This window comes from Linepithema humile, chromosome 1 (assembly GCF_040581485.1).
Source record: "Linepithema humile isolate Giens D197 chromosome 1, Lhum_UNIL_v1.0, whole genome shotgun sequence".
Classification (NCBI taxonomy): domain Eukaryota; kingdom Metazoa; phylum Arthropoda; class Insecta; order Hymenoptera; family Formicidae; genus Linepithema; species Linepithema humile.
Window position 1 is genome coordinate 4,898,998 of NC_090128.1, and position 26,805 is coordinate 4,925,802.

The 26,805-nt window shown below is 40.4% G+C and overlaps 1 protein-coding gene across 6 annotated transcripts in view; it reads left to right on the forward strand.

Annotated features, from left to right (window-relative positions):
- The first annotated feature begins 81 nt into the window (after positions 1-81).
- Positions 82-26,805, forward strand: part of Sidpn (similar to Deadpan) — a 137,798-nt gene continuing 111,074 nt past the window's right edge. For 4 of the 6 annotated variants that reach the window (XM_012371773.2, XM_067361288.1, XM_012371784.2 and 1 more), the window contains exons 1-2: positions 82-683; positions 2,005-2,070. The gene's annotated coding sequence lies outside the window, so the exon portion shown is untranslated. Of the gene's footprint in view, positions 684-1,550; positions 1,570-2,004; positions 2,071-26,805 lie in introns of those variants that run through there. The other 2 variants (XM_067361290.1, XM_012371792.2) reach the window with 2 other exon arrangements.

Genomic DNA, 26,805 nt, shown 5'->3' on the forward strand with positions numbered 1-26,805 from the left:
ACTGATTAGAAAATCGCGCGTGTTTCTTCCGCTATATTCATTATCAACTACATTCGTAAACATATTCACGTTGCCTCAGTTTTTCAAAGATGGAGATCTTGTGCGGAAGCCCTTCTAAGTTTGCTTGCAAAAAATTCGTATATGATATTATCAAAAATTCCGAACAGTTTTACGCGAACGCGTAGTATTACTCAGCATTTCTGTGCATTTCCAACGTAATCTTGTTTTAATCATAAAGTTTGGAAGGGCGAAGCCGCCGCGCGGTAGTTTCGTTATCGTTCGTCTGTTTCGTTACCGTTACCGTTACGATTTGATACTTCTCGAAGCCGGTAGATTGTCTTGCGCGGGAGTTTTCGCGATCTGTGAAAAATGCATCATGATACGAAACGTCGCGTTATCGGAAGTGCGGAAAATGCGAAGTTTTAATTGTGAAGTGTTAATTAATATGTGCAATTGCAATTGATCAAGTTTCTTATCTCGTAAGCTCGTTTTGATCGGACAGGTTATGTTACCGAATAAATAGTGCATCGCGTCGGGTGGGTGTGTGTGTATGTGTGTACGTGTGTGTTTGTGTGTAGTTTCAAACTGTTTCCAAGAATTTTCATCTACGACAAGGAATTGAGCATAGAGGAATGCCGCAACGAGCAAGAACTGGTATCGATGTTCCCAACATATTAATTGAGGTATAGCGTTTAGTACAGTTAGATGTTTATTAGGTTATATTGAATGCGCTTTTCTGCACTCAGATAAAAGTACAAAATGTATTACATTGAATCAAGTATGTAAGCGATAAATATGCAAAAAAATCACAATAGTACGATAAAAATCGTCTTTCTAAAGTAGCCTCGATATATCGATTGCAACATACGTTATGTCGAAATGTAAATTTATGCACATTGTGAAAAATTCGATCAATTCTTTCTCGGAAAATTATCAATTATTACCATATGTAATAATCAATTTATATTGTACGCGGTCTTTTCCATTTCTCATCGCTCTTTTTGTATTATGTCATGAACGCTTGTGTTCATTTCAAGTAGACGTTATCTTTACGAAATATTTAATTGCAGTTCTAACTTCCAGAGAATTGAAATACTCATATGTATCAGAAAATACACATAATTTATACACAAATCTAGATACAAAATTGATGAAAAAGTTAAAACTGGAGAAAATGGATGCTTTTTTCTATCTAATCTTGCTAAAGAGTTGAAAACAATTATAAATTCTTTATTGAACAAAGAATTTCTAGACACCCCGTGTATATATGTAATCGTATATCCATCGCGCACGTATGGATACGTCGCGCGACACCGACGCCAACATCGACGGCGACGTCTCACAGGATGTTCTACTTAACCCAGAAAACGGTGGAATAGAAGCGAGATGTTCGCTCTCGCGTGCGTATATGTGCATGTGTGTGCGTGCATTTGTATGTGTTGAAGTAGAGTGATCCGAGTGGCATCGATGCCGGGGGATGGACGGAGTGGCCCCGTACTTCTGATCGTTTCGAAACCTCCTCTCTCGCTCACCCCGCCAATACTTTCACCCTGCACGAACGACCGTACAGTATGCGAAATAAATGCACTTTAAGAGATAGCACTTGGATTAGAAGCAGCGTTAACTATTTCGCAAAATATGAATATAATATGTTATATACGCAATACATAATACATGTTATATACAATACAAAGTTTTATTGTAGTAATAAAAGAAAAATTGTATCTAAATTAATGTGGAATGTGCAATTATAATATTTTTACACGTGATAATGCAACATATTGGATCTTGGTGATAATCATACAAACTTTTATCAAAATATCTAAACATCTTTTCTATTTTTAAGAATCAATGTGAATGCAGTGTACAAATCAGTATGCTCCTGCAATGATCGCTGTTCAAATTGAATTTGTTATTAATATAAGAATTATTCCAGTAATATAGAACGATATTAATGTATATATTAATTAAAACTAATAATTTTTATTTTCTTTTACTTTTCAGGTCACTCCATGAATTCAGAAACATATTAATGTGAGAGAGGAAAAGCCCTAAGAGGAAAAATAGAAGGTACGTTCGTCATCTTTTATTGTCATTGTTGAAAAAACTCCTTTCTATTGCTGGTACCACATTTGAAGTGGCGTTAAATTAATACAAGGACACCAGTATGCTGATATATTTTCCATCACTTCTGAAACAACAGCAGCATTTTTTTCTCTTATGATTCTTTCAGTTTGCAATTAAACGAAAGTGATTATGCTTATAAATACTTGAAAATGTCTCACGCGGTTCAAAATATTCCACTGTAAAAGCATCACGCGATATCTTTGAACGAGTTCTCCGTGTTCCTCCGAAACAATTGCATATCCCCCATAAACTATCTTCTCCTTACGCTGTCGCTGAAGCGCAATGTACGTGCCACGGCGTGGTGTGTGGCACTGGCGACGGCACGGCATATCGATCACCCCAACCCACCACCCCCTGTAGATGCGGGTAGCACCAGGCCAGAACTACCACGCTTCCGTCGCGCAACCCCTCCCGTCGCCTCTACATCCCTTGCGGAGAGTAGTAGAGCCGCACGAGCCTGCCCGCCCCTGATAACTCACAACTCGCCCATCCATCCACCGTCGCGCGGAACCCGCCATCCCCCGCCTTTCAAACTACCCTGCCTGCCGTTTCAGCCCTCGATCTACCGAGCAACCACCGCCACCGACTGACGGAGCTATCGAGTCCCTCTCATGCTCCTCTCGTGCATCTAATGTTTGTTACGCGGTGGCACGCGCGTTGCTCCTCCTTGTCGTCGTCGCACATGTCGATTCTCGTGGGGTTTGGTTGGTTACATTCCCCGGCAACCCCACACATGCCGGTGTGGCTCGATATGGTTTTTTTTTTTCTGTTATAATCTCATTGTTCGAAGCGAGTTTTTGCATGCCCTGGACATGGCATCATTTGCTAATTGTAATTTTAATCAAATTTATGTATGGTATGTGCATGTGTATCCATACGCATCCATTTCTTCAGAATAATGAAGTAAGAAAATGAAAGCAAATCTGACGCATGCACGCGTAAAAAAGTCATAAATGCCATAATCGAGATTTTAGAAAGAAATTATATTTTTAATTCATATTATTTAATTTTTTTCAATTCTCAATGTAAATTTTATAATACTGTATAAATGGCGTTTATTTTAAAAAAGAGACTCTCCACATTCTTCTTTTTGCACTCTGTATAATAGTTTTTTTTTTTTCTTTTTATAATAATTTCTACAATTATCACTTGCTATCAATTTTTATAGTGCTACCAAAATAAAACGATTCGAAATGTATGGAAGCATTTTCATATTAAGATCGAAATATTTTAACCAGCAGCGACACTTTCTAGAATTCTTTTCAAAGTATAATATTAACATAAGTCAAGGCTGAATTTGCGTGCGCGTGTCGCAGTCTGCTAGGAGATTAGTGAGATTTTCGGGAGTAAAAGCCGCGAGGGTAGATGTGCCTGAGATCAGCATGCTAACGATGTGTGCCATCCCGGCATCCTCTCCCTGTATGCGAGGGATGTTGCGTACACGCGTCTGGTCGGAAGATCAAAAGCGATCGTGTGTGTCACTGATCCCCTTTATTCCTCGATATACAACGAGCGACAGTTTCGGCCACGACCGAGTTAAAACATCAATGTTGCCGTTGCCTAGGACACGCTCAGCGATTTCATATTTTTGAAAAACACGATTTTCGCAGAATGATGCTTGTTCATACAATTAATTAAGATAAGCTGTTAAACAGTGATATTTATTCTTTTCAATAAAAGCATAGATATATCAATAGATTTTATGATATAATGTTAAAATCATTTTATTTTATATATAAACAAGTAGATATATCTTATGCAATAAATAATTTGTTGAACAGTTTTTAAGAACTAAAAGAGTCAGTAACACAGGGATGTGTAGTTTTAAAGTGCAAATATATATATATATTTTTTTTTTTTTTTTTTTTTTTTCTTAGAAATACTTTGGTGGCATTTCAATTTGTGTGACTTCACTATAGATATAATTAACATCGGGCGCGCGTGACTTTTCCTCGTCGCGATTCTCTTTATTATTAATGCAACGAAGCCACGCTTCTTAGGGATAGACGAGAGCGTATTTTGGGTCACGTGGATTCAACCTTGAGTTTGAGAACCGTTGCATTGCTCGCAGTCACGCTCGCAAGCTGCAATTGTGTGCTCGGCCGGGGACATTACGTCGAGTTAGTCCGTGGCCGTTCGCGATATATATAGTTCAACTCGCGGCGTCTGGCTAAACTGCCAATTTAACAGTAGTTAGTATTCACCGCCTTCTTGCGTTAAGCTCCAAATCCCACGGTTCCATTAAACGATCGTTACATCGAAATTGTTGAAAAGTTTCGCAAATCCTCGCCAAAGTTTTTCGGTATTCACGAAAACTCCTCTGGAGGGTATTTCTTAGTATTTCTGACAGTCGCAAAACTTATGAAATCGCAGCTTTGTGTTAGATGTGTCATGTATTATAATCATAGATGAGAAGCTGACAATTTCAATAGTTTATGAAAAATCAATCGGACAAAAATATCCTCCAAATTCGCTCGCAACTAGCAGTTTTATTAATTTTATTATAATTATGCCAAGTTATGAAATCATTGAAAAATCGAGTTTTCGTTAGATTATATTATTTCTACACTATGTTATCAAAATACTATGCAAAAAAATACTCTAGTTAATATTATAATATTATGTACTGTAATATTATATAACTACTAGTTGGCGAAAAGCAGAATTTAGCAAATCGTAGCGTATCAAATCTGCCATTTATTACATACAGAGATTAGAATGATTCTGACGTTTCCCTGACCTCTCGCGAATCCCGAAGGATAGCCGCACAATCCATTCTCTATCCCTCTCTCTTTCTCCCTCGTTTTTACTGATATATATCGGGTGTGAAAAGTCTCGGAATACTTGAGCGATGTCTTCGCGCTATCCCCTCGGTGCTCGGCGAACCAAAACAACCCCTCTTGTTCGACCTACGACCCCTCCGGCAGCTTTCTCCTTTCCCTCGCGTCCCTGTTCTCGCATCCTGAAATTTATTTCACTTTGCTATACGCTGCACACCTCGCCCTTCCTGACACATTTATTCCGGATGCATTACCATACGCGTGCGCACGTGGATACTTTAATAAATACAAAAGACGATGCGATATAAATGACCGAAAATACTGTCGAGAACGATTGGAAAAGTAATGCTATCGTGTACTATTGTGTTGAAGGGGAAAATGCGTTGGAAATTGGTCGCAGTAATGTGCGAATAACATTTAATATGCATGGAAATATAATTTGTAACAAATTGATGAAGATATTGCTTGCTTGCGATTATTCGCACGCTATAGAATTTTTAGTCTAACCGAGAAGTAAATACATTTATTGCTATCAAGTACCGCTAAGCTTGTGCTTCGGATTTAATTCTTCAATTTATTAATTTTCGTGCAAACATTTTTAAATAAATTTTATTATCGTCAGTGCTACCAGATGAAGCGACGGTCAAATATGAAGCCGCAGGGTTTAATTATCATATTGAGTTTGATCGATCGAGAGCGAACATCCAATTGCGATATCGTGACGATCACGCGGAATTGTTAATGATATTAATTGATACTGCCGCGCATGTTTTGCAAATAGAGGCCGCGGGGACGCGAGCATTTGCGAAATATTCGTCATCTTTAACGGTTTAATGTAACATGGGATAAAATTAATTATTCGTGCTGTTTGAGTTGTACAAGCGATTATAAATGAAGCGTTTTTTACGTGTAAAGTTTCAGAAGTATAAAATCGATCGATGAATTGCAAGCTTTTATTTCATAATTTTAAGAGGACTTTATTTCATAGAATTCTAAATTAAGGAATTATCAAGATACTTGATATCGATCACGAGTGGATATTCGCGTCATATGGAAATTTAATAAATTGCTCAAAGGGATAGCAGAATGGCATTCAGCAATTAAATTTTCTCGTTGAGCAAATTCAATTCTACATTATTCAAAAAATAGGCGTACAAATCCTAGCTCACTAATCTATGCACACACGTGCGCGCGCGTACATGTTTCACTCTGCATTTCGATAATTTATCTAAACTAAAAATTTGTCGAAAAATTTTGGAAAATTTTCCGCATAAAATTAAAAATTGCAGCGAATGAAAGCCATCTTCAGGCCACTCTATCACATTAGTAGTAGCTTGCTATAAAAAATATATTAAAGATTAATAATTTGAAAATTTTGGTACAAGAGAAATTTGTTTTTACAGTATTTTTGGAACAATGTTAAAAGAATTGAATTTTGATCAAATATATAATACAATCTTTCAGAATTGTATTTGACTTACACAAGAAAATAATGTCGTAGAAATATCGCGCGAGTATTAATGATTTTTATGGCATTTTACGGCCACTCGGTATGTAACGCGCCCGCGCGCGCGCGCAATATCGATGAAATCCGCTAGTGCGCGAAAGTCGTACCTCGTGGAAGGATCCCGATGAGGTATTGTCGGCGTCGTGTAGAGGCTGTCGTCGTCCCTGAAGAGGCCCGCCGCAGGCTGTGTAGGACGAGACACGGCGAGGGTAAAAGGGAGAAATGCCGCGGATGCCACGACAGCGCGCGGCTCATTTAAGCTTTGAAACCCTCTCGTGCGACCGAGAGGGTGCGTATAACGTTGACGCTATCGGGTGATTCGCCGAGAAAGCATCGTAGATTATATCGAAGAATACTCGCCGATTAAAATTAAATTTTCTTACAATTGCTAAAAAATTGCGCGTTCCACAAAATTTTTACGTTATAAAAGTACCGGAATTGAAAGAAAATAGCAATAATTTGTGAAATTTTTTTTCACGAAATTTAATTTCAAGAATGTGTTCTATTCCGCACCGTATATTTGTAGATAAATTTAAAATTTTTTTTATCATTTTTCTAAAATTTCCAAATATTCATGATTCTGTGCAATCTCTTATTAAATGGAGATATATTTTCTATTAGCTTTTATATAGATTCGATCGTCGAAATTCTTTCCAAGTTCAATAATTTTTATAAATTTTTACTTATCAACAACGCCGCGGCTGTCTGCCCCAGCTCACCCGGTAGACGAGAGCCACCAGAGATAGCGTGGAGTACCCGAGAGTGTCGCATCGCATCTCGTGGCAGCCGGGTCCTCGCGTTTTTCCTCTCTTTTTCGCCCTTTCACCCTCGGCTTGTCTCGATCCTTTCTGCGACAGATAGACGCGCGCTCGCGCGGAAGCGAGCAACTCGAGCACAAGGAGCGACTAGAAAAAGAAAGACCACGCGTCCTTCCGTTCTCCTCCCGTTTCTTCCGGCAGCTCGATTCGCGCGGATTCCTCGTGAGGAAAACTTAAGAGAGAATAGCGCGAATTATGAAGAAAAAGTAATAACAATACCAACAACGATAATTGCTATTAATGACAGTATAATACAAGTATCGAAGATGAAAATATATAATTTTGTCGCGATAATTATTTTATAATTTGAAGAAAAGTTTTTTATTTTTTTGCGCGAAAACTTTTGAGCGCGATACAAGCAGATGTGAAAAACACATGCGAGAGGAAAATAAGATGTTGAGAATGTAGATAGTGCAGGCGGGAAAAGTGAGAGAAAAGGCGAAGAGCCTTGGAAAAATTGAGGCTACAAAGAAAGATGCAAAATTGTGCGAAAGAGGAAGCGAAATTTTCTTTCGCTTTTTGGTTGAGGCTCGACACCAGTGGAGATCGCGAAGGAGTCTGCTTAAGGACTCCAGACAAATGAAATGGAACATGGATGAAATGGAAGGACCGAGATAGCTGGAGCAAGGACGGAAGCGAACTTTATGGCGCAATATTTCGCTACGGTCAGGAGTTCATTCTTCGTTACTGGTGAACAAGAGTAAATCGGAGCTCTCTTCCTTACTGTCATTATCCTTTCCCATCTTATCTCTGTTTCTCTTTCAATACCTTGTCCTTTACTTCTTTACTGATTGTGAATTGTCTATTGTTACTTATATTTAGGCTTATTGTTTCTATTTAACCTGATTATTCTGATTAAAGTGTAGAAATTGCTTCTACTATATTAATTCTAGCATATTTGTATTTTTATGCTCGTGATACTCGTATCTTAGCAATATATTTTAACAATTGAGCAATTATCGAGATTCAAATTATGTTTTGCTTTCGACATATCAATTTCCGAAAACACAGACGAAGCGAATTCGTTTGACAATCGCGCCTTGGTATCTGGGTGAATCAAACAAGAAACGCGGTCGGAAAAGCAATCACGCGCATTTGCCGGCGAACAGAATTGACTTAAAAAATTTAAGCTCAATCTCCGATCGGACTGTATCGTGCTTATCATAGAGGTGACTTCACGAAACACGAAGAAAAAGACACAATCGGCGCTGTTTTCCAACTATTCCAGCCCTCTCCGCTTCATCCGTGTTTTTACTCGGAAAAAGTTCTTTTCCCTTCTCTGAGTCGGAATTGCGCACGCTTTTTCGAAAGGTCGGATATTATTGCCCCACTCGACGTTCGTGCTTCGAGAGAGGCGCGCTCTCGAAACGCGTTGCCCTCTTCATCCTCTTCTCGGATCCCTGCTTCTCTTGCTACGCCCTTCTCTTTTTTTCTTTTTGTTATCGACGTCGACGCTCGACGTCGAAATGATTTTTCGGGGCTTTGCGTTTCCATGACGATGGTACAGAACAGCGCGCGGGATTAATACCGACCGCCTGCAGCTTCGCCCGTAATCGGGGAAAGGGAAAAATCGCCGCCTCGCCACCTGGTGACCCTCTTCGCTTTGCTGGGAGAGTCGGCGGCGGATCGGGCGATAATTGGCGGATTTGTGAAATTATACGTAGTAACGATACTGCATCCTTCTTTATCGATGTACTTTGCCAAGACGTCGACGAATAAAATTCATAGAAAAATCGCATTTGTAACAATAATTGCGATTAAATTTATCATATACAGTACAGTATGATAAAAGTAAATACAATGGTAATAATAATAACATTAATAATATAATAATGATGATAGCGCAGACGGATAAATGTGCGTGGAAGCAAAATATTTCGAGAGGCAGATCAGTTAATTGCGGCAAGGTGGCGGCGGCGGCGGCGGCGGCGGCGGCGGCGGCGGCGGCGGCGGCGGCGGCGAGTCATTAGCGTGGCGATGCGTTTCCAATACGCTCACCGTTTCTGATTGTGGACTCCGGCGAAAAAGAGGGCGAAAAACGGGAGCGCGAGAGCGGAAGCCGTCCGCGTTGACGTCGGCGGCTGAGTGGGAGATCGGGCGATATTATATAGTCAACTCCGATAAACGCGACGAAGCGTTGCGGCACGAAGCGAGATAAGGCATTTCGCGTGCGAACGCGTCCGTATGCTGCCTTAATTCGCGCTGGCCGATGAGAACGAATATGTTCATTCATTCCATATTGGCTTTCATTCCGCATTTTCGGCAGGCGGACGCACACGAGCCGTGCAAAAAAATGCCGCTGATTTTTTTATCGCCATTTGAGGAGTGACGCGACCGAGTGGCAATTATGGAATATTTCCATTAGCGCTGCGATTTGGGAGTAAAATGTTAAAGGAACTAATTTCTTTTTTTTTTTTTAATTTGCAAATGCGAAACGCTGGTAGATTTCTATATCCATAGTCCGCAATTTTGTTCTCCCTATCTTATCCGGATAGCTAAATCCAGGTAGCTAAAAACACAATTATCATAACAAATATATGAATAGTTTCTTTTTTTTTATAGAACAGCAAAATTATCACAGTGTTTAATTAATGTAACTTTTTCTCGAAGGTTTAATTTAAAAAAAAAAATATATATATATATATATATACGAACAATGAAGGGAGACCAATCGACTCAATAACAAAACACTGCATTTCCCCCATTATCGCGTTGTTAGGGTAATTTACACGCAGCGCAGTGAAATCCGTTCTTCGATATCGAGTCGCCAGCATATATCCACTACCCTTCTGCCCTTTCCACACCCTCCCTCATCCTCGTTCTCTTACAACCCGTTGATTCGCTTGCCGGCTCGTGTTTGCTCAATCAGTGTAATTAATGGGAGCCAGTGAGTCATTGCGGCGCGCCCGATTCGATTTCAGTTTCTCGCGCGACGGACGGGGTCGAGGGATGGGACAGCGCGTTCAGCCCTCGTGGTTTTCGCGTGACGAGACTCGTGCGCAAGTAGGCACGTGCATGCTTCCGTAAGGCTAACACGTAACTCGGTCAGGTAGCTAAACATCTTTCTCGCAAAGCAGGCCGGGAAACGAGAGTGGATAGAAGAAGGATTGATTAAGATAAAGGCCGTCGCGCGTCGAAAACTGCTCATTAGCTCCGTTCGAGACTGTCCTCTCCGCTCAAGACTGATTAATTTTCTTGTCACTTTCCGGATCCTTTATCCAATCAGGAGAAAATTTTCCGCTAGCTCTATCCTATATACATAATTTTAGTGAAAAATATTGCGAGATTAGATTAGAAAAAAATTCGTTAATTTGAGTATAAATCTATTTATGATAAATACGATTTCTCCTCATAGGTTATCCATTTATTAAGTTCGTTATAAAATAATGATCTCCCAATACTTTATCCTTCTTATACATCATTATTTAAAGTAATGCATGATCGCAGAACATATAATTTAGAGCTGATAAAATTCAACAAACATTTACACATAAATCTTGTGTAATTTTGTAATTGAAACTGATTATTATCTAATTTCTCAAGTACAAATACTTTATATATTTTCTTTCGCTCTAAAACGTGTCTGATCTACACACGCAAATATGCTTGTGCAATCGAATATATGATCGATGTATAACTATATGGTTTATTGGCACCTTGGTCAACCGGTCGCGCATAATTGGAATCCGAATCATGCGTTGATGGGCGTGATCGGCGTGTCCACGTGTCGTATATACATTTATTAATAGATAATTATCAAGTAGGGATTTTTTTTCCTTCTCTTCGCGTCAAATTTAAAAGAAAGTCTACGTGCGCAACTACTCGATTAAATGTTCGTTTTTGAAGAATTTCCGTTGAGATAGCGTACGATAAAAATTTTTGAAAAAGTTAAATTTATATATTAAAAATCTACAAGCTCGAGTATATATTGTAACTATTACATATTTTATTTTTTTTTTTTTAGACGCATTGCGTTGCCGCATGATTGTTATTTATCTTATTTTCGTGTTTATTATTTTTTATCTTCTAAACTCTTATCTCTGAAGAGAGAAAATGTATTCAATGCAACACCGCACACGGGTTATTCGTTTTTCTTCTTATCTATCACATAATTTTCCCTTTCGTATCTCGAAAACAAGCCTAGCGCTAATTCTCATATTAGCGTCCTCCGAGTCGAAAACTGGCGCGATAAAGCGACGAGACTGTTAAGATGTTTAAGCCGCTCGCCCGCCCGGCTAATTGTAATCTCGCGCTGCGATTTCGCATTTATCAGATGAACGTCGGCGGCGCGCGGGCAATTAAACGGAAGCGAGAGCGCCGAGCGCGCGATAAATCGCGCTCTCGAACGCCGTCGCGCGTAAAGAGGCGGTCCGCAGCGCCGCTAATTTATTCGCGTCGCTGCCTTTTAATCGGCCGCGTCGTCGTCGTTTTCGTCGATGCCGATAATTGGATAACACGCTGCAAAATCGTGCACGACCGCCTCCGTTATTTTGATATGCGGCGGCGCGACGCAACGCGACGCGCCGAAAGCGATAACCGTCGTAAATCTCCGCGAGATCACGAGCGCGACCGTCGGGAAATGCCGCACGCGAATGCACTTCTGTTTTCGAGATATAATACGCATAACGAGATGAAGAGCGACGTGAGCTAATTACTCTGCCGAGTTGATGGCATTTAATCGATCGACCGAGATATGCTTTACGATTTTTTACATGTTACCATCGTTGCGAGTTGCAAAATGATCGATACGAAAATAAATAACTGCTTATAACGCAAATAAAAGATATTTATTATCGAAATGCAATAAATCAGTTTATGGTTATTCATTTTTCTTATTCGAAATATCTAACGATATTTTTTGCTTAAAATCATCAAGAAGATATATGTTTAACATTATTCATAAAATTTCGCAAATGCAATTTTATGCGAAATTTTGCGCAGTAATTACGCATTGTCGTTGATGTAAACTTTTCTTCTAGTACAAATAGTTGTAGTTTTGAAGAGTCATTATCATTTCGATACGATAATTACTGTACAAAAGTCTCCTAGAGATCATTCAGTTCGTTAACGTGGAAAACTTAAAGAGGACGGTTCGGTATCTTCAACGACAACATAATCGTCCACAGTCAATCGATAATTGCGCTACAATTCGCATATGTTCGTCTCTTAGGAATGATCTACGATGTGCTTCTTGCGTATTGTTTCTTGCTAACTGCCTTTCGTATTTTTGCTTTTTATGTGTTTGTCACACGGAGTCAAGAAACACTGTGATTTACAATTTCTCCTTTCTGAATTTCCGAAGAAAAATACGCCTTTACATAAAGGCAAAAAGGCAGAAGACAAAAATCAAAAAGCACATTGTAGATTGGGCTTTACTTATCGAAAACTGACATTTTTCTCAAAACTGATAATTCTTAAACCTATATTCTTTCAACAAATAAAAATTTGAAAATATCTGTTTAACAATTCTTATATTATATTAGCGGACTTTCGTTAATCGCATGCTTACGGATTAATATCTCTGTGAATTACAAGGATTACGTACAGAAAAGCATCGTGTTTCAGCGACGCCAAAGCGGTTGGCGATTCGATTTCACACAAATGCCACTGGATCGCCGATTTCGCCGATACAGCGGCGATACACGGTTGGTTTTTTGGTGGCATCGGGTGTCGACATTTTACGTTACACCCACATATATGTCGCGTGTACGCGTAACGTGTAATTAGTAACGCGCTTTTTGAACTACGTCCAGCATAAAGTGGCTCTACTCTTTCCCGGAACATTGCGCGAAAAGCCTTGCTATGTAAGATAAATATATATAAAAGGAAAAAAACTGGGAAAAATATAATTTTTATATAATGCTAATTAAATTTCAAAAATATTTTAATATTTTAATTATTAATATTCTCTATTTTAATTTTGATACTTCTTTGCATATTATTTGAATTGTCAAAGAAAGAAGATTTTATCTCAAATTTTTACATATTTTTCTAATATTCTAACTCCTCTCGCACTCCTACTAATATCTAGAGCGAGAACAATGATTATATGTCAATTCTTTGAAATGTAAGAGCAATTTGTTTTATGGCATGACATTAAGGTCAATTTCATCAACGATAAGTGGCGCTATTGCTTCATTAGTCGTTGAAATAAAACGTATTCTTATTAAATTAATAACGCACTTTTTAAATTATAAAAAAATGTGGAGGTCATGGCGCGGCTCGGATGGCGAAAAAAATACTGACGCACCGCTGCGAGATCCGGCAAATCGCATTCCATCGTTCCCATCCGCATTTCCAATTTCGCAGCGTTAATTCAAAATTAACCAAACAGGCTCGATCACGATGTAGCGCGATGGACGTCGAATAATTGAGTAAAGCGCTGCGGGCGAGCGCCGCTGGTACCCTCTCGCATCTTCGTCTCGCTTTTAGCGTTAATAATATGACGCATGCCTTTTAAATGCGACGCTCTATTAACGCTGAAAGCGAGATATCGACGCGACCGTCGACGGACAGCGAGTCAGGTCGGGAGATCGCTCGATGAAAGTTTAAACTTGCGGATAACAGCGCCGACGTATTATGGGAGCCGAGCTATGACAGGCGCGAAGGGAAAAATCACCACGTCACTTTCCAGCGACAGCGTGCGCCATGGAAGATTATTATGCGAGGAATTTGGTAAAAATCACCCGCTGACGTATGAAACATTAGATTAGTTTTTAGCGAGTCGCAATTCTCACCGCGGTTTTTCAGTATCGGTTCGGATTATGCACCGGATTTGGATTTTCGAACAATCCCATAGAAGATCACAGAACAATTCCACTGAAGCGAAATAATACAAGTAAAATATATTTCGGTTCAAAACGAGATGAAGAGAAGAAAGAGAAAGAGAGAACGAAAGAGAGAGAGAGAGAGAGAGAGAGAGAGAGAGAGAGAGAGAGAGAGCACTTTCGCGTTTGCGCAAAATTTTCAATGCAAGAAACTGCACGCAAAACCGAGAGACTCGCGACAATTGCGACAGCCGCGGCTGGCTGGCGCGGCGAGAGGGTGGTTCGCAGGATCACCGAGTCCCTGATATACCCGGCGGGTTGTCGAGGTGGACCGTGGTAATCCCCCTAAACCCCGGCACAATACCGCGCTGGGTTTCTACAGCGACCATTAGCGCCGAAGGGGAAAAAAGATTAAAACCTTCGCCGGTCGCCCGTAACGGCGGTGAATCCCCGTTTTATTAATCGTGCACGTTGCGGAAGATAACGTCGTCGGCCGGCAGTTACGAGGAAAAGGGTTAACGTGCCCCGAGGGAGAGAGAAATAGGGATTTTGATTCTTGTATATCGCCGTCATTGCTGCGGGAAACGACGATCGTGATTACGTTTGAGTTAAGTGTCGTAAAATGCCTTCGCCGGTAAAAGCATCAAAAGAGAATGATACAAATATAATCGTCGCGATAACTCACTGTTAGAGCTCTGCGTGTACAGCTTTTATTACGCTCTATAAATACGGAGGATATGATAAGATTTCGGAGAAAAAATTTGTTTCGGGAAACGTGGAAATTTCGAGAATTCACGCCGATTGATTCTCTTCCCGTGTCGAAAGCTTCGCACGCGGAATAATTAGAATCGCGTTTGACCACCCGATATATGGTGGCGTTCGCGCGTACGTAAGGAACGTGCGGTTGAGCCAGACGCGGCATCAAAAGAGTCGAGCCGCTTTCGTCTTTTATTCCGAGTTCACTGTGCCGGATAAAAAGGAACACCGTGGCGAGAAGAAGAGGAGCCACCCACCTCTCGTCCCTCTTCTTCCGCCCCTCTATTCCCTCCCACCGTTTTCCCGGTTTCTTCTCTCGCGGTTAGAAGGTGAAAAAAGACGAAAGAGGCAGGTTGCAGGGGAAGGAAGGGGGGGGGGTCAGACAGTTGATGGCGAAGTAAGAAGCGATGGATGCTGCACAGGAAAAGCGAAAAAGGAGAAGATAGAGAAGAAAGGAAAGGACGCCATGAGAAAGAGAGATAGAGAGAGAGAGAGCGCGCGGAAAAGAGGACGTCTTTTCGCAATGATGGAAAAAGGATGGAAAAGGGAAGGAGGAAAGAGGAGAGCAAAGCCAAAAGAGTAAGTCCGAATAGTAAAAAGAGCGGGAAGGGGTCGAGAGAGAGAAAATTCGAACTATGCGCCTTTAGCGGCGAAAACTGCGGATGTTCATCTCTCTCTCTCTCTCTCTCTCTTTCTTTTTCTACATCGCTGCTTCACGACGAGCGAGCACTCCACTGACCTCCAAAGCGAAATTTCCGAGGTTCCAATGGTTGAGCGACGGAAAAGCCCGACTCTCTTTTACGGCGCGCCTTTACTCGCGCAACAGCGGTAAGCGAGGAAACGTTGCGAGATTAAGATTCGCGAATGCCGAGATGCGCCAACTGGTACTCGATCTAGATTCGCTGCGAGGGTGTATCGTGAGTTTCAAAGGTAAAAGAGAGTTTCTTTCAACTCTGCACAAGCGCGCGATCTGTTCTTTATGATAATAAAAACTATCATATAAATACACATTGTGATACGCATATAAGATTCATATGCAACTGAATGAGAAGTCTTACCAAAAATTAAATACATAAAATGCATACGATGAAAAGTAAATCGCATATCAAAAGCGCACGTCAAATGTGATACATTTAAGGGCGTCGCGTAACGCATTAATTGCGCGTGCATTATGCACGTGCTAATCTCATTGCGACGGATTTTCGGCGTCCTTCTTTTTAACAAAATGAGAACTCGCGTGCAATAAAGCTCGGGCGCGTTCGTAGAAGCTTTTATGGGCCATGAACAGGTCACGGCTTGTCTAGTAAGTGCGGTGCTTTTGTCTGTGCGCGTTGCTTGGCGTCTTTCCGCATACACTATCATATGATATCTCTCTCTCTCTCTTTCTCTCTTTCTGCTTTCTATATTTTTCTCTGCTTCTCTTTCCTTATTCTTGTGTACAGTGCTCTGCAAGTTTGATTGAAGAAACTTTGTGGGTCGAATTTGTATTATCGATTATTACTGATAGTACGATAATAATTACATTATTAGATAAAACGATAAATATAGCCATATTTTTCGCATTTTAACAAAAGCAGTAGTAAAAGTGTTTCATGCAAAATTTGATAGCTAACATATATGTATATATGTTAACATTTTTTTAATATTATCTTGTTCAACGACTTGGTTTATAGTTAAAAAATTTATTTATCGAACGCAGCAACTTATTGTTAGTTTTCTCTTTGCTTTCGCTTTGCAGTCAAAATCCCCTAGCCTCGTATTATATATTCGTAACTTCGTACTTGCAACTATCACGAACGCCCGGAGCAGTTTGCGACGCATTTTCCTTCGCGTCAGTGCAATTATGCGAGCATGGTAATTCGTCGCGTCTCATACGCGTTACGATCGATGCGCATTTTCCGCAGAGGGATTAAATGGGTTAAAAAAAACCAGGAGGGTGCGCACAACAGAGAAGCATGTGTAAAAAAAAAGGAGATGGCGAGACGGAGAGAAAAGTGACACGAGGCGCGTATATATCGTCGCGAGATTTTCTGGGAAAATGCCGACGCGATATCCGCGAGCGAAACTTGTAATTGGTTTGCGGCAAGCCGACGTTTAAATTTCGGAACGCTCGCTCACTTGTACTCGCACACATTACGCCGGAAATAGTTGAAAGTGTGCAACTGCAATTCGACTAGTTTAGAAAAAACAAAGCGGCCTCATCCGATGACCTTTTTTTTGGCTTTGTTCGGTGGCTCCGTCAATTTGCTTGCAATACGTGTGTGCGCTCTGCGATGGATTCTGTGATTTTTATCCTGATTAGTTTTATGAATTGATAGATATCGCATTAATAGCAGAGGATTTTGCTATCGCGGAAAATATATTTTTCAAAAACGATAAAAATTATTCTTCCTTCTATATTTATCGGATACTTTTGTCACAAAAATCGAGTAAATCATAATTAATTTGTTAGCTTTTGATAAAATGTACTTAATGACGATTTAGATTTAAAACTTGATTTGAGATAAAAAATTGGATATTTCATGAAATCAAGAAATATTTAAATGCAAAATTTTTGAAATTATTAATACGGAAACAGTTTAACATTTTTATAATGAAAAAATCGTAAATGAACGAATTTTTTAGCATAAGGAAAACTTCCTGTTTTTGAAGCAACCTGTAGGGCAATATCGGTGGTACCGCGTGCGGTAAATATTCGTCGGGAGCCACCCAAGTGGACCACCGGCCAACAGTAAGAACCAAGAGGAAGCAGAAATGGCGAAGGAAACGAGAAACGGAGCAACGGATCTCTCGAGATACCAGAATAACGCACTTGCCAAGAGAAAAGCAAAGAGCCGTCGCGAATCAAGTTTTCTTTGGATTTTCGCGTTTTCATCGGTTTCATCGGTTAAAAATCTTAACTCGCAAAAGTTATATTTAAGCGAAACTTTTAATTTTCACCATATCCGTCACAAAAAATATTTTTGACCGAGAGATTTTCGATGATTATTCTAAGCCCATTGCGAATAGCGTCTTTAATTGTTTGTCAGACGTTTATCGGCTATATAGTTCACTTTAGAATGAATGATCGTGATTTGAATTTCTTGAATCTTTATTTCAAACAATTTTTTGAAGCTTAAATTTTTCAATTTAACTTTAGTCTAGACGATAGCTCCGATAGATACGCCTGACAGACGTTCCGGCACGCGTGACTCCGATTATCGCGCGCGATCGGCTTATCTCTCGCACGTACACACGCGTGTATTCTTCTTTTCTTTCTCCTTTCTTTTCTCTTCCCTTCTTTTCTTGCTTCTTCCCTTTCTTTTCGCACAGCATGCGCGAGCAACAAGATCAATTTTGAATAAGGGCTCGAGAGCATTGCAGTAGCTTGCAACAGACTAACTGGCAACCAGAACTCAAAATTATTTCAATTTTTTATACTTTTTTCTAGAAAAACGACATGTGTGTATTAGATAATGTTATAATACGAACAGAAGCTTATGTAATTTGCCATAATTCACACTCGTATTCAAACACGTATTTAGAGTTCTAGAGTTGTTTCTATAAATCACATTATTTATTAATTATAATGAATAATTGCAAAAACAAACTATAAAAAATTAAGAAATTTAATTTAATTTTTACTTTAATAAATATAAAAATTTGAGAAAAACTAAGATAAATAAACTTTGCTTAAGGTTTAAGCATTGCTTGAATATTATTAAAGCGCTAGGAGTGCATTGCTTAAAAAATTCTGCAATAATGACCAAAAGCTGAGCATCAGTGGACATTGGTATATTACTATTTTGATCACAGCGGTTTACTCGTTAGGTGAAACATACACACGCATAACTCCGTCATTGTCGCCAGTTGCAAGCTACTGCAGTTTGTTTGCTCGCGTTCCTGGACAGGACACCAATGCTAGCGGTAGTGTAACGATCCAGCAGGCGGTTACGAAGGCGAACTTGTATAATTTTCGCGAGGAGGAGTGATTCTGAAGTGACGGCGACCCTCGTCGTCGCACACGGCTGGACCGGTGGCGTGTCGCGCCGTCGTTGCGAAACTTTCAAGTGACCTTCGTCGTCCCTAGAGGCGAACCGCCGCTTGCCGACCCCGAGCATCCGAGACGAGGGACGTCCGGAGGTTCGGGATAAGTGTCGGACCAGCCTCTCGTTAATGGCGCACGTCGCTTTGGAAACTTTCGCCGTAATATGATGCTTCGATCCATAAATAAATGTATGCGATCGTATTAGAATAGAACTGTAGACGATATCCTTTCGCGTTTAACGGCAAATTAGGACATTTCACCTGTAATCTGGAAAACAAAGTCGCAACTTTGCGTCGAAGTCAATTCCGTTAATTTCCGAAAATAAAAAAGAATTAAAAACAGAAGAATTTTGTTTTTAATTACGCATCGAAAAGGAACGAAGAGATATTATTTACTGGCAAGTTACACTTTTTCCATTCTTAGCGATTTGTAAAGAATAAGATAAAATTGGTAATATTTGCAGCATTGTATATGTGAGCGTTGTTGATATTATCGTATTTAACGTAAAAATCAGAAAATTGCTCGTAACGGGTGAGCATTACGTTATCTATTGCGCAAAGTACACGTTACGAATATTGGGATAAAGCTTGGGACTGAATATTAGTAGTGTCAGTGTGAGGTGTCGTCCTTCGCGAGAAATACTTTTGCGAAATACTGCAAAAATGTATCACAAAACTTTGACGTGTTCATACATGCGACCACAAAGACGCTCATTTTTCACACGTTGCAGAGAACCGAACGAGAGTAATTATCGAACGCTAACGACATCCACGGTTTAACCATCGCCCGTAATAAGCAGCGATCCGCGCTCTCAGCACATCCTCCGTCCCTCTTATCCCCCGTCCTCTCTTCCTCTCTCATTCACCGCGTTCGTTCGCTCTCGCGCTATTCTTTTTCCTTCATCCCAGTGCGACCTCATCCCACCGCATCTCATCTCTCTCGCCCGTTTCGCCCGTTTCACTCTAGGTCGCTCCCTCCTTCTCCCTCTCGCGTCAACGCGTTCTCTCGCTCGCTCTCGCACCTTATTCACGTTCGCTTTCTTCCTCACGCTCGCCCCGAGCCACTCCAACCTCCACCTTCGGCGGCCACAAGCGCAAGCACTCACGGAAGGCGACTCTCTCGCGACCCTTCCCACCTCCCCTCCGCCCTCCGCCTTCACACGAGTTTCATCGCTGCCGCCAGCTCCTCCACCTCCGCACTCACCCGTTGCACGGACAGAGGTGGGTGGGTGGAGGCGAGATGGTTAGAGGGCTGGGATCCCAACCCGCCCTAACGAGCCGGCGTTCGGGTCGCGTTCGCTATCACCCATGCGAGTCAACGACGTCACCGCACGAGAGGTCGTTAAAGAGCGCTCACAATGGCCAAGCGATTTTTCCGATTTTTTCGATTTTTCAGAAGAGCCCCGACATCGATCGCGACAACGTCGCGCTGATATGGAGACTTCTCCAATATAATATTCGCGATACGAATTCTTTTGCACCGTTCGATCGATTACTTAATCTTCAATCTTTTTCTCTCTCAAAATATCATAATTTTTATATTAAAAATTATTACCATCACTATATTAATGAAATTACTCGCGACAGTATTTATATCTATTTGTCATTTAAGTATAAACGGAGAAACTTGTGACATTTGAGACGAATAATGCATACAAATACTTATCCAAAATTTTCATTCATTCGAATCAATATGAATCAGTTGTTAATTAGAAGACAAAATAAAATCAACTATAAATAAATCGTGCAGCTGGGTTAACTCGTTTTTCCTCGGTGCGATCGCGGAATGGATTTTCAACAGCGACCGAGACCACCGGAAGTCGAGCGCCACGAGCATTTCCGCTGCTCCGTCATTTCCGGGCCGGCTTGTAATTTTTGTCCTATAATGCCGCGCACGTGGCGACCGCGTCCGTCGACGATCATCGATCAATTTCGCGGGGGGAGAACACGGGATAAATTGAAAAATTGTCGGGCTCGGGTCGGAGTGGCCGTCAAAAAAAGGGCGAAAAAATATGAAAAAAAAAATAAAAACGCACGCACGCACACACACACTGAGATTTTTTGTTCGATTGAACGCACTTCTATAGCGGCGTGACACACCGCTGAACATCGTTCGCTAAAACAACTGCGAAACGGTATTATTTGTCCGACGACATTTCCAAGGGTGGGCGACAATTTTCCGTGTCACGGCATGTAGAAAAAGAAAAAGAAAATTTTCGAACGCAAAAATCTTTTTATCGAAGAATCTGTTCGACGAAGTCGACCAATTTTTTTGTCGAAGTAGAAAAGAAATAGTGATTTGATTATTTGTAACGTTTAGCTACTCACTTGACTGATTCATCAACTACAGTGGAAATTTACGTAACTCTCTCTTTTTCTCTCTCTTATAAATTATTTTTGTATACAAAATATTATCGTACTCTCTTTTATTTTTGTAATATAAAGCTTAGGACAAATCTTAAAAACTCAGAAACTTATTTGATACGGAGCTATTTAGCAAATAAAACTTTTCTCATCGTTTACATTAAATTGAAATCTAGAAATAACACCAGGACTCCATGGAATTAAATAAGATTCTTTGGTTTTTTGACAAAATTCTTTGAATTTTGCCGGACCGCAAGATGCGTTGAGCGAGAGCTCGTCAGGAAATTGATCGTGATTGTCGAGTGCACCTAGGCAGTCTGTGAAGTTCGACCGGACGAGGGTTCGACGGGAGGAAGGGGGTGAACAGGGTGATCTCCGCTCGAGAGGTCCGCGAGGGTCGGGGTTTCGTTGCTGTCATACGCAGTCGGCGCTACAACGACTGTCCAACCGCCTCCTCTTCGTCGTCGACGTCCTCGTCCTCTGCCGTCCTTCCGCCGACCGGTTGCCTTTCTGACCCTCCTCCTTTCACGGCCAACCTCTCAATCAAAGGCCATTGATGCACCCGCTAATGGCCGGGGTCGGACAATCCTAGGCCAAGGGAGAAAATTCTCCGAACTATACACCAACAGGGAGACGACGTTCTAGCCGGACGCCACCGACCAAATTATTCCCGTGAATCTTTTCTTTTTCTTTCTTCTTTTTTCGTCTTCAAATAATCACAACTCGCTACTTCGAATTTTTCTTCCACCATTCCTTCTTTATTTTTCTTTCTTAGTCGACGAAAAGGATAGTAAGTAATAAGTTTTTTGTTCAATCATTCGATACAGGCACTTGCGTATTATTCGATATCGCGTCCAAAGGTGGCAGGGGGCAAACGCGCGTTTCGCTTTCGATCGAAAACAGAATAAAAAAAGGCGGAAGTCGAGGGAGCGATCGGTTCGCTCGTATTCCCCGTTGTCCGTCCATTATTTATTCGGCGAACTATGCATTCGTAATCTGCGGCCGTATCGGTTGCGCTTCTGCTCGATTCGCTTTTTTGCGTGCCCCGGCCGTCGCTTTTTTCCGCATTTTTTTTGGTAAAACGCGTGACGCTCTCTTCGGGACCGGAAATGAACGATGCGCGCTCGTGGCCTCGCGCCGGTACACCGCGCGTCCGTTTGACACACGCCGATCGCACGCCCGTGCAAAAAAAGAGTAGTTATCCTTCTTTTTTTTCCGATAAACGAACGAGGGCGCAGTTATGTCTGACTTGTATGAGCAGCGGAGTTGCGGCATTATAAATTACTTAGAAAAAAAAGCGATCTTTCAACAAATATCTCAGTGAGAAGAGAGCAGCTAATAAATATTTTAAAAAGTATCTTACATCGCAACATTTAGACTGCAATTAAATTGTTACGACAGTAAAAATTAAATATTATGCAGCAAAAATGTATTCGAAAATATTTCCGATTAAAGTAAGTTCATTTTTTATTAGTTTCCTTATTGCAAACATTTAGATAGATCCCGAAATAAATAGAATAATTCCATTTTTTGTCAATTGTTTTATTATAGACACTCAAGAAGATACTGAAACGATGGGAATAATTCAGACATTTTGTAAATAAATAAAAAGTAGATTTGATTGAAATAAATCTTAATGTTGGTACTGAAATTGAAATTTCCAGTCACTTTTATATTTTTAACAATATGTAACAAAATATTTTAAAAAGAATCTTACATTTAGACTAAATTGTTACGATAGTAAATATTAAATATTGTTACTGTATCTTTTATCTGTATACATATGCATTTATATTACATGTAAGTAAATTCCGATTTTGACGAGATTTATAGTAATTCAATAATATAGAATAGCGATTGAAAATTCACGTTTCCGATCGAAATGGTCAAAAATATATAATAACTACTTAGAATTGAAAAATGTGGAAAAATTGCCGAAGATATATTTTATACAATACCTGCAATTTCTCTCACGTTGCTTCGATAAAAAAAAATGTTTCATTAAATATTACGAAGTCTTGCGCATTACTGAAATTCTGCATGTGTGTGGAGTATAAAAAAGGAGATGGAAAATAAAACTAGAGAGAATATATAGCATTCAGCCGTTTCTCGAGATTAGTTTGCAGCGCGACGAGTCAAAATCAGGTGAATCTCGTCAAGCTATCTTGTCGCAGACAGTCGTGGTTCTTTCGAGCAACCGCCTCGAAAGTACCGCCGCGCTCATTCGGGCGAGCGTATCTGTCGGCGGGGTTCTTATCGAGCCCGCTCGCTGCCTCTCCCCCTGCATCTCCCTCGCGCCCATCCGCCCCTGTAATCTTTTTCTCGCCCTCTGCCTCTCCTCGTAACCGCGTACGGTTGTGTAAAGGGCGATCGCAACGGGCCGGAAAATAGGCTCATCTGAATGCGGCACGGCGGACTCGGCGTCGTAGCGCGACTCGGTGGCACGCGGAGGGATGGAGAATGGAGATCGTCGAAAAGAGGGAGGTTGCGAGTTGCGAGAGAGGTTGCGGAGGTAACGAGGACTCGGGGACGACGATGCGGCTGGAGATACGCTCCGCTTGATGGTGATGCCGCCTCGAGAGAGCTTCGCGCGGAAGTGAATCGCGCTAGAACGTGGAAAGCACTCTCCTCCCGCTGCCGCCGGTATGTAGATGGAAAATGGTCAAGGAAGATCGGACGCGGTCGTTGACATTCACAATTCTTGCCAATGTCGAATATTTCTGACAAATATTGCATTCATCGTAAAGCTCAATAGAGACTCGAGAAGAATGCAAATCTTATGTACATGTGTCACTACAAATTACGGTAATAATGAGCGTCCAATATGTGTCGCAAACGTATCAATCTTTTCATTCTTGAGTCTGAAACTTTTACTTTTAAGCCTGATCGACCAATTATATTCATAAAGTTGTTGAAATAAATTATAATAACTAGAGAAAGGACCAGTGAATTTATTCACTATACTAGCAAATTATATAAAATATAAGTATACTAATATCATCTGCTGTCTTATCATTCACTAATATTTACTATATAATTGTTAAAAATCGCGCTGACAATCCTCGTTTGCATTTTTACAAATGCAAACAATGAAAAGACAAAAACTTACTTTCTTTTTTCTTAATGAAAAATTTTTAAATTTACATAAGCAGTATGTGTTAGATTATTACTCTTAAAATTTCAAGCTTCGAAAAGTACCATATATAACATATAAAAATATAAAAAATCAAATTTTATAAAGACAAAACTTACAGAAGATTGAATTTAAAAACTAAAATTCTGAAGATATCAATTTTTTAGAATAAACGTTTACATAATTTCAATGCATGATTTTTTATTTTATCTTATTAACAAGTTTAACTGTTCAATGCAACATGGGAAATTGTCAAAGTACGGTTTTGGATGCTCAGTTCATCGATACACAAAAGTCGTAATTATTGATACAATTATTTATACAACAATTTATTCAAATAAATTGTTTTTATGCCGCGCGTTTCGCCGAACAGTTTTTTTTTTTTTTTTTCTTCAAGCACCATAAAATTTGAGTTTTTTTTAAATACGACGCACGTTTCGTATAAAAAAGCTTCTGCCGCATAATAACTAAAAAAATATCGGTATATTGTATACTTGCTTTTACTGCAATAATAGCCTTTGTAATTATCCAAACAATCTCTAGCTATTGGGTAATTTATAATTCATAGTCGCGGCATAATGTTTGTTTTATCTCATATTTGCGTTTCGTGTATTTCAGCCTGGCAAACTCACAACGTAAATCCGTGATTTTCGAAAGTGAAGTACACGTTTAGTAATTAGGTATGTTTTCGATGTTTTCATCGATTCTTCGATACAACTGATGACAACTAGTTTAAAGCAAAATATGTGACGCATGGAACGAACTGCAATACTCTAGTTGATGTTTATAATTATTTATTTGTTATTTAAATAACAAATGTAAATTAATTATGATGAAACACACATAATTACGATTACACTCAAACCTGAATTTTTTTTCATTTTTCTTTTCTTTGAATCGAACACGTTGTGTCTAGATATTTGTGCATTGTGATTGTCGGTAAGACATTTAAATCTACAAATTTATTGATTGATTTACTTATTGTATGGATTACTATTTTAGTTTCACAGCTAATCGCTCACACACGTTAAAGCTTAAAATATGCTAAAATCAAACTCTTAAGAGAAACAAATACTTGGACGATGCGTACTATTCAAAGAGCCTTAACTCGAAAACGTAAGGCATTATGCTTAATGAAAGCAAAAAAAATCAGAAGAAAACTGGAAGATCGATTGTATAATGTTATACTTGAGAAAAAGATATCCTTAAATTTTTTTTCTTGTTTTATAAATTCGATGCTCGTGCTGTAATAGTATGTGCAAGTACAATTGTCTCATACGAATCGCCCTTCATTGAAAAGTCGCTAATTTTTGTACTCACTCTCTTTTGCTTTTTACTTTATCTCTCTCTCTCTCTCTCTCTCTCTCTCTCTCTCTCTCTCTCTCCCCCTCCCTCCCTCTTCTCGCCCTACTGCAGTTTAATATCGCGGACCGCTCTAAATCGGACGCGCACAAAAGCGTGATAACGAATCACGTCCGTTGCAGACGAGGGCAATGGCACCGGCAGCGGCGCCCCGGGGGCTCCTGGGAACGCGCAGTGCTCTCGCCCTCCGTCCCCGCGCCCTTTTTGCGGCCCCCGTCGACGGACGTCATCCCCCTTTTTCGGCGGGTGCGGGGAACGGGGGAGAGGGCGTCACGCAGCGGTAATGATAGCTGGGCGCATTATGTTTTACGTGGGAGTGGCAACAGCCGTGACCGAAATGCCCGTTGCCGCTTGCTCGCTCGCTCGCTGACGGTAATTGCATCCTACTTTTCCCGGTCGCGCGCTGCACGTTTTGATAAACACACACGTGTGCGGATGCACGCACGCACCGCATGCCGCGTCGCGACGCGTTACACTCGCAAAACACGCGCGAGAGTTAGATGTATCGCATAATTTTCGCGAGCGTTTGAATGGACATTTAGAATTTATTAGAGGGACATTTTCGTTTATTAGAGGAATTGCGTCGAATGTGTGAATGTGAACGCGTTTTTCCATCGATGACGCTGCGAACGAAACTTTGTTTTAAACTGTACTTTGAACAGCTGCAGAAGGAAAAGTTACATTGAATTATTGCATAATTTTCAATGCGTCATTTGCTTGCACTTTCGAAATTATCCGCATAGTTTCGGGTGTTATTTTTTTCCGAATGAAGCACGTGGAATGCGATATACTTGTCTTTCTCTCGTTAGAATGAGAAACCCGTAATGTTTTACTGCAACATCAAGCAGGAACTGAGCCAACGGATAGAAAATCGCTTGTTGCAAGTCTTCTCGATTCATTATTCCCATTCGAAATATCTAAATGTTGTTCGTGTAGTTTCACGAAGTAGAATTTTTCACTGATAGCAGCTTTTTCAAATCGTGATAAATAACCATTTCAACTAGTTTTCGCGAATGGTTCGTAAAAATTAGCGCGCGATTACGAGCTCCGTTATTCTCAGAACGCCAACGCCCAAGCAGACACTATAAATCATGAAATCCTTGATTCGAGGATTGCGGGCGGGACCTAGAGTCCGCCGGAAGTAAACCCGGAAAGATATCTACCC